At 44.0% G+C, this 14,723-nt stretch overlaps 1 protein-coding gene across 3 annotated transcripts in view; it reads left to right on the forward strand.

The window, feature by feature from the left end:
- The window catches only part of ZMAT3 (zinc finger matrin-type 3), a 101,625-nt gene that overhangs the window by 55,464 nt on the left and 31,438 nt on the right, over positions 1-14,723 (forward strand). Inside the window, exon 1 of one of the 3 annotated variants that reach the window (XM_058661073.1) lies at positions 2,417-2,439. The exons of the other annotated variants lie outside the window; for them this stretch is intronic. The gene's annotated coding sequence lies outside the window, so the exon portion shown is untranslated. Of the gene's footprint in view, positions 1-2,416; positions 2,440-14,723 lie in introns of those variants that run through there. 3 annotated transcript variants of the gene reach the window in all.

A 14,723-nucleotide genomic window follows, 5' to 3' on the forward strand; every position in this document is an offset into this window, starting at 1 on the left:
CACATGTCTGTGAGCACCCAGATCCCCAAGCCTAGTCCTTTGTTGGTGTGTTGTGCCAGCCTGGGGCCCTGTCTGCTTCCTGGGACCCACGCAAGCTCGCATGCAGGTCCCCAGATCTTGTCTGCTGGTGTGTCAGCTTCTTCCCTTCAAATATCTTTGAAAAAAAAATAGAATAGGCAACTATGCTGGCATACTTGTATAGTTAGCACAAATTTGGCATTAACCAGACCTAGGATGCCCTTCAGCTATTGGCTGCTTTTCTCCCAGCATTTGCCTAAGTACGATGCAACCTAGGCAGTTACTTACAGCAGTGGCAGGATTGCTTTTTCTTCTTTCTTTCTTTTTCTTTTGAGATTTATTTATAGAAAAGGCAGATTTACAGAGAGAAGGAGAAACAGAGAGAAAGATCTTCTATCTGCTGGTTCACTCCCCTATGTGGCCTCAACGGCTGAGGCCAAGCGAGCCCAAAGAGCTTCTTCCAGGTCTCCCACGTGGGTACGGGGTCCCAAGGCTGTGGGCCGTCCTCTACAGCTTTCCCAGGCCACAAGCAGGGAGCTGGATGAAAAGTGGAGCAGCTGGAACGCGAAACAGTGCATATAGGTTCCCAGCACATGCAAGGTGAGGACTTTAGCCACTAGGCTACTGCACCCAGGATTTGTTTTCTAACATTAAACTGAAGTCACAGTTCTAGAACAATTCTAATTTTATCTTTCACACAATAACAAATCTAAAAGGAAGTATCAATGAAATCATGACTCCCCACTCAAGAAAATTGAACCCTGTTTCATTGTACATAGAATAAAATCTGAGCTCTTTTTGTGGCCCCTGAGCTCTGTCCTTCCCTCTTAATTCATCATCAGTCTCCTTGTTCCTGTTGGACTTGTTCCCGTGTCTATGATGCATCATGCCAGTTCCCACCGTGTGGCTTTTTTTGTCTGACTCTACCATTGTGCCCTTGAGCCTTCATGTGTTTGGCTCCTTGCGTTGTTTCAGGCCTCAGGTGAACTATGACCTTAGAATAAGGACCCTCGTGAGAGCCTCCCACCGCCTTAGGTTGCTGCTACCGCTCTTGCTTCTGATCACTTGTCTTAAGTCACATTTTCTTTAAGGCACTTATGTGTTTCTGATGGTATTTTATCCTTGTCTTTATGACACCCTAATTATTTTTCTTTTCAATTAGCTTTATGTACCGAGATCTTGTGGTCTTGTTCTCTGCTGTGCTCACAGACCATGTCACAAAGCCAATTGCATCTGAATTTGTAAAATGGATAAACACAAGAATGAGATGGTAGAGTCCCCTAAAGTAGTGAAAGCTTTCCTAGAAGCTGGGCTCATTCCTTTTCCTGCTGAAATTTCAACTCTGAGTGTGCTTTTATGACCTGGGGTGCTTGCTTTCTTATTCTTGTTTTGTTAGCAGAAGGTGGGTAGGTTTTCCTTGCTTAAAAAGAAAATTTAACTTGGCAACGAAATCCATGGACAGGTTATGACAATTACTAACAGTATTCCTATCAACTTCAAGTGCACTTGCTTTTCAAATGAGATTTCTGCAACACCCTGACATTAATGAATATTAGCATTGGAATGGTCTTTTGGGATTTTACAGGCATGCCTGCCATTTCTCCTATTTGCAAACTACTATAGAAAGGGGCCTAGTGGCTAAAGTCCTTGCCTTGCATACACCGGGATACCATATAGGTGCTGGTTCATATCCCGGCAGCCCCACTTCCCATCCAGCTCCTTGCTTTTGGCCTGGGAAAGCAGTGGAGAACAGTCCAAAGCCCTGGGACCCTGTACCTGCATGGGAGACCCAGAAGAGGCTCCGGGCTCCTGACTTCAGCTTGGTGCAACTTTAGCTTGGGGAATGAATCAACGGATGGAAGCTCTTCCTCTTTGTCTCTCCTCCTCTCTGCATATCTGACTTTCCAATACAAATTAAAAAAAATAAATAAATTAAAAGTGGCACTTTGTAATCTATTGAAAAACTAGCTTTTAATGGGGCATGCATCATGGCACAGTGGGTTAGGGCTCTGTCTGTGACACTGACATCCTGTTTGAGCACCAAGTTAAGTCCCAGATGCTGCATTTCTGATTCAGCTCCTAGCTGATGAGCTTGAAAAGACAGTAGAAAATGGTCCAAGCATTTGGGCCTCTGCTACCTGTATGGGAGACTTATCTGGTGTTCCAGTCTCCTGGCTCCAGCCTAGTGTTGGCTGTTGTGGCTGTCTGGGGGATGAATCAACAGATGAAAAATATCTTTCCCTTTCTCTCTGTGATTCTGCCTTTCAAATATATAAATAAAATCTCAAAGAAAAGAAAATTTTGTTAATTCCTATGTATCTTAGGAAAGCTGGGTGGACCCAGGGCAGGCAGGTGGTACCTCAGGCCAAAACAGTATGCCACCAGAAGAGCATGGCCAACTTGGCCATGGACATGGCAGCAGTAAGTTATCCTGGGAGGGGGATTTGGGTATGTATGAGTGAAGGAACCACTGAAGATGTTACTTACAGGTAAGGAATGGTTTCCTCTGATAGGGACACTGTAATTGCAGGTAAATGATGAGGCTAAAACAGGGTGGCTTGGAGGGGGAGAAGCCAGAAGACATGTTTGGATCAGACTGTGACACCTAAGCACGTGAGAGTCCTGGGCTGGGCTAGCTGGCATTGATCTCAGTCCACTGGTGCACATGGAAGCTACCTGTCAGGACTGGGCCACAGTACTCATCAGTGAGTGTTAGGCTAGGGGGTGTGCCATGTTAGGCTGGGCCATGACACTAACCCACACATGAGAGAACTGAGTCTGGGGGCAGATTCTGTGAGGAATTTGTGGGTCATCCCTGTGGGACTGTAATACCTGCTCATTTGCATGACAGCTGAGGATACTGATGGGCTGAGCTAGGCATGACCGCGAAACATATCAAAACTCATGGGAACTGAGGTTCTGAGTTGGCTGGGTTGGCCCAATCTGTAGTACCTGTAGGTATATCCAAGAATGGGATGTGGGGGCAAGTCAGGATGCAGCATCTACCAGCACTTACAAAGACCAAGACGAGGGGGAAGGGGTAGACTATGCTGGGTATGGTCCTAGCACCTATTGGCATGTGTGAGATCTGGGGCTGGAAGCAGACCTGCTAGGAGAACTTGGGGAACTTCCCTACTGGATTCTAGCTCCCACTGGTAAGCACAAGAGTTGGGGCTGGGTGCAGGCCAGACTAGACAGGAATGTTCCACTTGTCGGCAGGTATATGGGCTGGCTAGTTTGGTGGACCTTGGCCAAGTCATAGCACACTGGTATGTGGGAACCAGGATGTGGTATAGGCCATGCCAGGCTAGGCTTCTGTACTTGCCTGTTTTCATGAAAGACAGGGAAAAGGAAAGACTTGGTAGGGCTAGGCTGCAGCGTCTACCAGCAGAAGCTGACACTGGGGGTAAGCTGGCTCAGGCAGGCTATGGAATCTGATAGCTAGGGCCAACATGGATGATGGGCCATGCAAGGTTGGGTCAGGGCAATCACTGGCACACACAGGATCTGTGGCTGGAAGTAGATATGATTGGGAGCTAAAGGCGTGCTGCTGCTGTGCTGCAGTTCCCACTGGTTAGTGTGTGAGAGCCAAGGCTGGGAGTAGCCCAGACCAGGCCAGGTTACAGTACCTGTTGTTATACGTGTGGGTCAGGTTTGTGGGAGGTCTGAGCTGGGCTGTTTTATAGCACCCACTGGCAGATATGAGAATCAAGATGGGATGCAGGATGCAGGATAGACTGCAACACCACCTAGTTTATATCAGGGCCAAGACTTGGGGCTGTCTGGGCTGGGATGAGCTAGCTGCAGCATCCACCAGCATGAGTTAGAATTGGGGGGCAGGCTGGACAGAGCCAGACTGTAGCACCTGCTGGTGAATTCTAAGGTGAGGTGGGCCGTGACAGACTGGGCTGCAGCATCTACCAACATACTCAAGACCTGGGACTGGTACCTGTCAGCCTGCACGTGAGCTGGGTTAGGGGGAGAGCCAGACTAGGAGAGGCCATAGTATCCACTGACACATGCATGAGCCAGAAGAAACAGCCCCCTCTCTTCCCTTGTGTCCCTGCCTCCCTCGTACACAGGAGGAAAACACAAGTGGAAGCAGTTGTCTTATCCACTTTCCCCGGTACCTCAGCCTTCCCTACCCAAATTGGTGATTCACATAGGCATAAATCCTTCTCTACTGTGTAAACAACGTGAAACATAAAATAATTTTTTAAAAAAGATTTATTTATTATGGGCTTGGCAGCGTGGCCTAGTGGCTAAGGTCCTCGCCTTGATCCCATATGGCCACTGGTTCTAATCCTGGCAGCTCCACTTCCTCTCTATCTCTCCTCCTCTCAGTATATCTGACTTTGTAATGAAAATAAAATAAATCTTTTAAAAAAAAAAGATTTATTTATTATATTACAAAGTCAGATATACAGAGAGGAGAGGAGACAGAGAGGAAGATCTTCCGTCTGATGAGTCACTCCCCAAGTGAGCCGCAACGGCCGGTGCTGCGCCGATCCGAAGCCGGGAATCAGGAACCTCTTCCAGGTCTCCCACACGGGTTCAGGGTCCCAAATCTTTGGGCTGTCCTCGACTGCTTTCCCAGGCCACAAGCAGGGAGCTTGATGGGAAGTGGAGCTGCTGGGATTAGAACCGGCGCCCATATGGGATCCTGGGGCGTTCAAGGCGAGGACTTTAGCCGCTAGGCCACTGTGCCGGGCCCATAAAATAATTTTTAAAAGAGAAAGCTGACATTTAAACCCAAAGAAGCCCTACATTACTATCTTATTTATATATCCAAAAAGTTTTACATTTGATATGACCTCAGATATCATCAAATCCAAAGTATTGTTGCACATCAGAATGTAGTACCTACAGCTGTTAGGTGTTTATTTTTTTAAGACTTATTTATTTTTATTGGAAAAGCAGATTTACAGAGAGAAGTAAAGACAGAGAGATAGATCTTCCATCTGCTGGTTCACTCCCCGAATGGCAGTAATGGCCAGAGCTGATCTGACCAACTAAGGTAGCTGGTACCTCACAGCAAGTGATGTGCACTTTGTTGTAGCCCTCCCCTTCTGAATAGAGGTGATGGATGTAGAACTGGACATGGGAGCTCTCCTTTCCAAGAAAATTCATCTCAGGGTTTTAAAATTTAGAGCAGAAAGACAGACACTGGGTTCAGCCTTTTCTGTTGATAAGAGCGCTGAGCACCCACATTTCCCCCTTGTGAGAAACAAAGCTACTCTGAAGTAGACTGGAGCTCATTTGCCCCTGGAGAGAGACAGATCCCAGACAGTGAGAAAGATTCTGCGCAGCATCTTGAGTCCTTAGTTTCAGGTTCCCAGTTGCCACACCTGCAGGTGGGCTGCTAGAGTTCCAGGATCTTTCCATTTCTTCTGAAAAATCGGTTTGAGTATGTTTCTGTCATTGCCAGCAGGAAATTCACATTGAATGCCTTGAAGGTTTGTAGGAACATTCTAAATCCTCAAGGAAAGATTAGTTAATATTGCATGTTTACTATGTGTAGGTACTAGAAATCCATTATTTGTTACCCTAACAATCCCCAAAAGGAGATTCTCTTGTCTCTGTTTCCCACATTAGAGAACAGAAGTTCAGGAAGAATTCATGCTAAGTTAGAAGGTTAGTTACATAGTGCTTCCATTAGAATTTGAATTCAGGTGATCAAGTTCCAGTCTGTGTTCCTTCCCATGAGTCATAATGCCTTCAACTCAGAATGAGCTATGGCTTGCTACTGAAAGTGTGGAACGGTGACAAATGGTGATAGCATCCCTTGGGAACTTGTTAGAAATGCAAGACTTTCAGTCCTAACCTCAGTCTGACTCAGACATTATCTACACTTTAAAAAATGTCACCGGGTGATTCATGTGCATGCTAAATAGAGTCTGAGAAACTTTGAATCAATGGGAACTCAGACTGGGGTCAGGGAAACCCAAGCTAAAAAACTTGGGACTCGAATACTTTACAATCATTTCTTGCATTTAAATGGATACATTCATCATTACCTGGCTGGAATTGTTGTGAATATTATGTTATCTATGGCATTAAATATCTCAGGACATAGAAGCTTTTGTTACGTGTGAGTGTCCTTTCTTCTCAATAATAATCATTCTGTCCATTGTTGGACAGCATTGATAAGGGGATACACAAAATGGTGTGTAGGTATGAATATATGAATGAAGACAGGTGTTTTGATGCCATAGGCGAAGTTGGTACTTGAGATGCCTGCATGCTATATTGGAGAGCCTGGCTTTGAGGCTAACCTCCACCTCTGCTTCTGATCCAGCTTCCTGTTAATGCGCACCTTGTAAGATAGTGGAAAATGGCTCAAGCTGTTGTGTGCCTGACACTCATGTGAGAGATTCAGATGGGATTTTTGTCTCCTGACTTTGGGCTTGTCCTGTTTCTGCTACTGTGGGCACTTTCAGTGAAGCAGGAGATGAAAGATCTCTTTCTCTCTCTGACTCTGCTTTTCAACTTTAAAAAGAATTAGTAGAAAGTATGAATGAATACACATTGCATAGGCATTTCCCCTAAGCTGTATAGTAACTAAAAGATGAAGGGCCAGGAGGATATATGGTTTGAATTTCTTTGTCATGATGATTTGCACAATTGAGTTCATACTAGTGTCATCAATGACCAAGAAAAACTTGAAATCTAACTGATTTGAGTAAGAGAGACATCGTATTCTAATAAAAATTAAGTCTAGAAATGCTTCAAATTGCCAGAGAAATTGTGTTAGATCTGTCCACAAGGAAGAGTGTAGAATTCTTGCAGCAATAGTGGAAGCTGACAATAAAGCCTTTTAAATGCTTGAGGACTATAAAAAGCTTGGATCATTTTTCTGTATCCCACCAAGTTTACTTAAAAGAAAATATATTTCATTCACTGAAGCAAAAAAGGTATAATTTTCCTATTTTTAATAATGCCAATAGTATATCACATATTGTTACCTATGCTGAAGAAAATCAGAAAATCTTTTTTTTTTAAAGATTTATTCATTTTATTACAGCCAGATATACACAGAGGAGGAGAGACAGAGAGGAAGATCTTCCGTCCGATGATTCACTCCCCAAGTGAGCCGCAACGGCCGGTGCTGCGCCGATCCGAAGCCGGGAATCAGGAACCTCTTCCAGGTCTCCCACACAGGTGCAGGGTCCCAAATCTTTGGGCTGTCCTCGACTGCCCTCCCAGGCCACAAGCAGGGAGCTGGGAAGTGGAGCTGCCGGGATTAGAACCGGTGCCTATATGGGATCCCAGGGCTTTCAAGGTGAGAACTTTAGCTGCTAGGCCACTGTGCCGGGCCCGAAAATCAGAAAATCTTAATGATGAGCATGGAAGTCTTCAATCATGGTATGGTGGCAGGAAAGAGAATACTGTAAAAGTTTACCCCTGCAATGGTTTTATAGGTTTGATATAATTCAAATTAAAATTCCAATGGAAATTTTTCTTGGGAAATTTGACAAAGGTGATCATAAAGTTAAGAAGCATAAAAAGTGATAGGCAAAAATATTTTTAAAATGTAATGAGATACGTACTTTTTATTTTTAGGTAAGTAATCTCTAAGCACAGCACAAACTGTGTGTGGAAGAGGTCTACATTGGTTATCTTTACTTAACAAATTACTCAAACCTTGGCAGTCATCTCTTAGGGTGCCTGAGGTTGGGGAATCCGGGAGTGACTTATTTGCATGGTTCTGACTCAAGGTATCTAGTAGGGTTGCTGTCAAGATATTGGTGGAGGTTGCAGTGGTCTGCAGGTGGGGCTACTGCTAAGGATTTACTTACATGGTCATTTTCAGGGCTGTTGGTTGAAGGCCCTAGTCTCTTGCCCTGTGAGTTCCTTCATAAGGCAGTACAAGTGGGGCAGGAAAAGTTCTAAGAAGAGCAAGCAAGTCTTTATAAGCAACTTTCAGTACGTTCACCTACTTACCTTTAGGGGCAAATATTTCCAGAAGGGAGTAACTAAATTTTTCTTCTATTTTTGTTTAACATAGGTGCAGGAAAAACAAGTCTGGTTTCAGAACATAGGAGCAGCAAATTATGTTGTCACCCAGCCCAGGTGAACGTGAGAGTGACTGCAACTTTAGGGTTTGGGTAGGCTTTATGGAAGTGCTCAGCTTCAAAGGGTAAATCTTTCTTTTTTTTAATTAATTTATTTGACAGGTCATGCTCATATCCTCATGTATTAATTCACAGTGGCTGGGATTGGGACTGGGACAAAGCCAAAACTGGAAACTGGAACTGGATTCAGGCCTTGCATGTGGTGTCAGGGACACAAACCCTTGAGCCATGTCTCCCTGGATCTGCACTAGCAAGGTGGCTGGACTCACCAGCTGGAGCCAGGCATTGAATGTAGATTCTCCCAGTGCAGGCTGTGAGCCTCATTACCACAAGCGTAATGTCTGCTCCTAAAATGTTTGTAAATCACAAAATACTACAAGCAAACAAACCATTGGGAGGATTATTTCTAACAAAGTGACAGTAAGTTGGCATTCTGTTTTGTAAATATTATTCATTTGAAGGAGTTACAGATAGGTAGAGACAGAGAAAGAGAAAAATCAAGAGGGAGAGAGGGGGAGAAGAGAGGCAGAGAAAGATGAGGGAGGGAAAGAGAAAGAGGGATTGTAAAGAGAGCTTTCATTCCTTGGTTCACTCCTCAGGTGGTCTCAATAGCAGCGACTGGGCCAGGCTGAAATCTGGAACCAGGAACTCCATGGGAGGGAATTTATATAGGCAGCAAGAGTCCAAGCACTTGAATAATTCTCCGCTACCGTCTCAGGTGCACTAGCAGGCAACTGGATCAGCAGTGGAACAACCTGGATTCAAACCAGAGCTCATATGGAACACTGGTGTCTCAGGTGGCCAGTCAACCTGATGTGCCACAACACTGGTCCCTGAAGTGTTGCCTTTGTGTTTTCCTTTGAGTATTTGACAGGCAGAGTTACAGAGAGAGCGACCACACACCATTTCATTAACTGCCACATTGTAAAGATGAGAAGAATGTGTGATATGTAATGTAGTGTGTGAATAATGAGATGATCACAAATCAGACAACAACTTGTGGGAATACTGAGAGGATTAGTGTTCGCAAAAAGCAATTTCGCAAAAATGTATTCAGAGCCTGAAAAGTGTTCATTCCCTCTGATCTAGTAATTTCATATTCTAATAATAAAATCTAAGAAAAAAGTACCTATAAATTCAGATGCAGACGTAAGAACAAAGATGAAGTCCAGTGAAATACTATTTATTCTACTGAAAAATTGGGAAGAACTTCAATTATTAACAATTAGCCTGTTTAAATTATACTACATACATAAATGGGATATTATGGAACCAGTTGAAGATGCCATTTTGCAGGAATATTTATGGGAAGTACTTATGACAGGAGTAGCATAATTCAATGTCACTAAAAATATATGCTTTTACAAATGTGGAAAAAGGCCTAAAAAAGAAATGGTGCAAGCTTCATAGATATAGTATAATTACAGAAAACCAATTTCTACTTTATGTATTTTTGTGTGTTTTTACCAAGAGGATTCGTATTCATTTTCTTTTGTTTTATTTTATTTTTCTTATGTCAGGCAGACACAGATAAAGACAGAGAGACAGAGAAAGAGATTCTCCCGTCCACCATTTCACTCCCAGATGACCCCCACAGCTATTATGGGGCTGGGCCTGCTCCAACACTGGAAGCTCCAGCACTGGAAGTGTGATAGTGACCCAAGTACTTGAGGCCTCACTGCTGCTTCCTAAGACCTGCACAGGCAGGGAGTTGGCGCTACCAGCCAGAGCCGGGAATGAAGCCTACGTGAGCCCCTGGAACATATGAGTCTCCCAGCTACCAGGCTAAATGCCCACTCCTTGTCCTTGTTTTAATATGACAGTTTTCTCTTGATAAATTCAGAGAGTTTTCCACATAATAATAACACTAACGGGACAAGGTTTTTGTGAAGTACAGTTGTCCGGTACTTATCTAATACAGGATAGAGAAAACAGAAATTCTTCATACATTCATTCAATGAAGCAGGGTTCTGCTCGTTATTCTGTGCCAGACCAAAGATGGCATCAGTCTCACTGTTGAGATCATGTCCTTCCTAACATTTATAGTATATATAGAATATATATATATGACAAAATGTAGATTAGCCAGTTCCATGTGCACTTATGTTACAAATCTCTACTAGTCTCAAATCATTTCTGTGTAAAATCTAATCGCCTTAGAGTGATCATTTGTCTTGTTTTTTTCTAAGGATAGCCTCAAAACTGTTTGAGGGAAGGGTAAACCAGGTAAGGGGATGGTTTACAAGGGAAGGCATGTGCATCTGGTTGTCAGATATAAACACTCCTTGGGTTTGGCATAAAAAGTGCTACTCATTTCTCCATTGCTTTTGAATCAATAATTTATCTGTCCGCTTTGTCTTTCTCCAATCTGACCTATAGTCTCTTAATCTGCCACAACCTTCTCAGCTGCTTCAAATACTCTCATGCTATAAATATGAAAAAAAGGAAGGAAGGAAGAGGAACCTGGTGATGGCTTAGTGACTAAATCCTCAGTTTGTAGGCTCTGCTGGGATCCCATATAGGCACTGGTTTGGCACTGCTGCTCCACTTCCCATCCAGCTCCCTGCTTGTGGCCTGGGAAAACAGTAGAGGACGACCCAAAGCCTTGGGACCCTGCACCCATGCGGCTGACTCAGAGGAAGTTTCTGCCTCCTGACTTTGGGTCAGCTCAGTCCTAGATGTTGCAGCCACATGGAAACTGAACCAGTGGACAGAGGATCTTTCTCTCTCTGTAAATTTGCCTTTCCATTAAAAATAAATAAATCTTAAAAAGAGAGAGAGAGAGAAGAAACAGAAGGAGGATCTGGCTCTCGTTCTCATGGCTGAACACTTTTATTTATTTATTTATTTGGCTGAACACCTAAAAAAATATTTTATTGGGGCCAGAGCTATGGCTCAAAAGGCTAATGCTCCAACTTCAAGTGCCATCATCCCTGCTCATCTCTGGCCATTATAACCATTTGGGTAGATGGTAGATTTTTCTCTATGTCTCCTTCTCTCTGAAATCTGATTTCCTAATAAAAATAAATCTTAAAAAATTAAAAAGCATTTTATTTATTACTGTATTTGAAAGGTAGGGTGATAAAAAGGAAGGGAAAGACCTCTTTTCTGTGCTGGTTCACTCTCAAAATGATAACAATGGCCAGGATTGTCCATACCAGGATTGTCCAGGAGCGTCATCCTCTTATGTGGGTGCTGGGTCGTCATCTGCTGCCTTTTCAGGTGCATCAACAGGGAGTTGGATTGTAGGTGGAGCTGCTGGGACTTGAACTGGTGCTCAGATATGGCAGGCAGCTGTGTCAAGTGGTTGCTTAACCTGCGGCAATACAGTGTCCAATCCCTTTATGGTGATAGCTACTCTCTCTAGGCTTATTGTTGGAAACTCTAGGTGTTCGGTTGCTCTTCTGAATCCCACTGGGAACAGGACTTTGATAGCCTCTATTTTTCGATCTTTAAACACATCTGGGAGTTCTATTATTTCTGTTGTCATGGCTTCTTTGAAGTGAACCCCAGGTACCTGGTTGGTGAAGATGTATAAGGCCTTTCCAACGATACACACAAGTGCCTCTGGGGTTAAAAAAGTGATTCCCTATATCTGTGGCCGATTACATTAATGTTCACAATTAACCACACGACTCCTTGCTCTCTACCCAAACTTCTCCCCACTGTCAATATCCCTACAGAAATCTAAATCTATGTCCACTTCAATGTGATCTGCCTGTGGAAGCCACAGACTTCCTCCTCACTAACTTGGGGTTTGACCATGTGAAAGTCTTTGACCAGGGAGAGTTGAGTGAAATCGTCCTTTTACAAATGGCAGGAGCTGCTTTAAGAGATGGCACACATTTCTCCCGGCTCTCTGGATCTTCTGGTTTGCCATAAGAATTGTCAAGTCCCTCGTAGGAGCTACTTACTTCACTAGATTGAATCCTGGAATGAGAAAATCATGGAGTGGAACTCAGTTGGTTTACAGTATGTAGCATAGACAAACCTTTGTGCCTACAAGCCGTTGAGAATTGGTGGATGTTTTTTACAGCAAAAGTGACAAATACCTTATGTGTTGCCTATCTTTTTTTTTTTCTTCAGATTTTTTTAGGAGCTGAAACTCATGATGTGCAACTGTTCTAAACCAAATGCCATGACTTATGAGACCATTGTCGCTGTCATGAGATTCAAATGTTTCTTAAATAAATGTCAGGCGTGTGGCAACATCTTTCTCCCTGAGGAAGCGAAGGGAATACTCTAGCTGTCCGAGAAGAGCGTGCGATCAGGAGTAGAGAACACCAAGTTGTATATGTGTTTATGTGAAGACTAGAGGGTGAGGGACTTCAACTAACAGCTCAGTTTTATCCTGACATACAGACATAAACATGTGTGAAAGCATGCGACAAAAAGCTTGGGAACACTAATGCATTTATTTTTGCTGCACTGAGGAAGTGCAGAGAAAATGCCGTAGGAGCTCATGGAAGAGTAGGCCTGAAGAATAAGCAAATGTGGAAATGCATAGAGGGAAAGAAAAGTCTTTTGCATTCAGATACAGATGAAGTTAATCTGGATAGTAAGTAGGAGGAATGTGGCTAGTGGGTAAAAGTAAGGTTGTTGAGCCCGATGCCATAGCTTAGTGTCTAAATCCTCACCTTGCATCTGCTGGGATCCCAATTGGATGCTGGTTCGTGTCCTGGCTGCTCCACTTCCCATCCAGCTCCCTGCTTGTAACCTGGGAAAGCAGTAGAGCATGGCCCAGATCCTTGGAACCCTGTACCCATGTAGGAGACCCAGAGGAGGCTCCTGATTCCTGGCTTCACATTGGCTAAGCTCCAGCCTTTGTGGCCACTTGGAGAGTTAGCCAGTGGATGGCAGATCTTTCTCTCTGTCTTGCCTTTTCTCTATAATCTACCTTTCCAACAAAGAGATACAAATCTTTAAAAGGAGGCTGGTGGGAAGTCAGATTGGAAAGGTACGCCCCGGCATAGTGATAGTCTGAGCTCAGGAGTATAGATTGTGCTGTTTTTCCACAGTCAAAAAGGTGGGGAGTGGATTTCAACAGCATTTATTTATTTTGAAGTTTTATTTCATGTTTTAGAGAGGAGAGACTAAGCGAGAGAGCGAGTCATCTGCCGGTTCACTCCCAGGGTGCCTGTTGTCCAAATCTTTCACGTGGGTGGCGGGGATCTAATTACTCGGCCATGGCCACTGCCTCCCCAGGTTTGCATTAGCAGAACGCTGGAAGCAGGAGAAGGTATCGTACCTAGGTGCTGTGATACGGGGATGTGTGTATGTTAAGTGCTAGGCTCAATGCCTGCCCCACATTTTAACAACAATGTGGCCATTTAAAAGTTTTTTTTTTTAAGATTTATTTTTATTGGAAAGTCAGATATACAGAGAGGAGGAGACACAGAGAGGAACATCTTTTGTCTGATGATTCACTCCCCAAGTGACCGCAACAGCTGGAGCCGTGCCGATCCGAAGCCAGCTATCAGGAGCTTCTTCTGGATCTCCCACACGGGTGCAGGGTCCCAAGGTTTCAGGCCGTCCTTGACTGCTTTCCCACGGCACAAGCTGGATGGGAAGCAGGGCTGCTGGGATTAGATCGGGTGCCCATGTGGGATCCTGGTGTGTTCAAGGTGAGGACTTTAGCTGTTAGGCTACTGTGCTGGGCCTGGGTACCTAAAATTTTGTCACATTAAGTATGTGTACACCTGCAATTGGAGAAGATTCAGATGTGTGATAACGCTTCTCAACTGATGGTATGAACTAGTGATGTGTATACTAGTACATCTGCTAAACGTTCGTCATACTTATGAAGTCATTTCCAGTTGATTGGTGATAGTACTGCACGCTGCATGTCTCCAAGAAGCGTCTTAATTTTCTGCAGTGTTTTATCTACCACTGTCTCTCTTACTATATTTAGATCTCCTTGGCATTTGGGTTAGTTTGGATATTAGTTTGGTGTCCTGCAAAGAGCCATATAATCAAGGCCTGGTCCCAAAGTTTTATGCTAATGGTTAATGGACTGAGGGTGAAAACCCAATTATGGTCCCTGAAGACAAAGGGAGGCTGTGGAAAATGGTGAGTTTGAATTAGATTATAGGGGTGCCCCCCCACTCCCTCCACAACATCAGACATGGTGGCTCTCTCTTTTAAAAAAAGATTTATTTACTTTTATTGGAAAGTCAAATATATAGAGAGGATGAGAGACAGAGAAGCTGGGGACAGGGAGCTGGATGGGAAGTGGAGCCATATGGGATCCTGGCGCATGCTAGGTGAGGGCTTCAGCCACTAGGCTATCTCACTAGGCCCGACATGGTGGCTTTGTAAGCACCCAGACACGCATGAACACACTCCCTCTTTCTCCTACCTGCCTTGCTATGTAATCCTTCCTCCATGCCCTCTTCCCAGTCCTCATCAGACGGCAGGCCTGTGAGGCTGCCCAGATGTGCACAGAAAACCTCAAAAATCATAGCTCCTCTCACCTATTTGTCATAGTGACAAACACTATCTAATACAGCATTTGAACTAATGATGAAAAAACTCAAGGCAACACTATGAATATGCTTGCTCTCATTGACCTGCACCTGCACAATGATTAAAATCGTACATTAATAGGACAGAGAGCTTAGCATAAAGCTA

This window comes from Ochotona princeps, chromosome 3 (genome assembly GCF_030435755.1).
Source record: "Ochotona princeps isolate mOchPri1 chromosome 3, mOchPri1.hap1, whole genome shotgun sequence".
NCBI lineage: Eukaryota > Metazoa > Chordata > Mammalia > Lagomorpha > Ochotonidae > Ochotona > Ochotona princeps.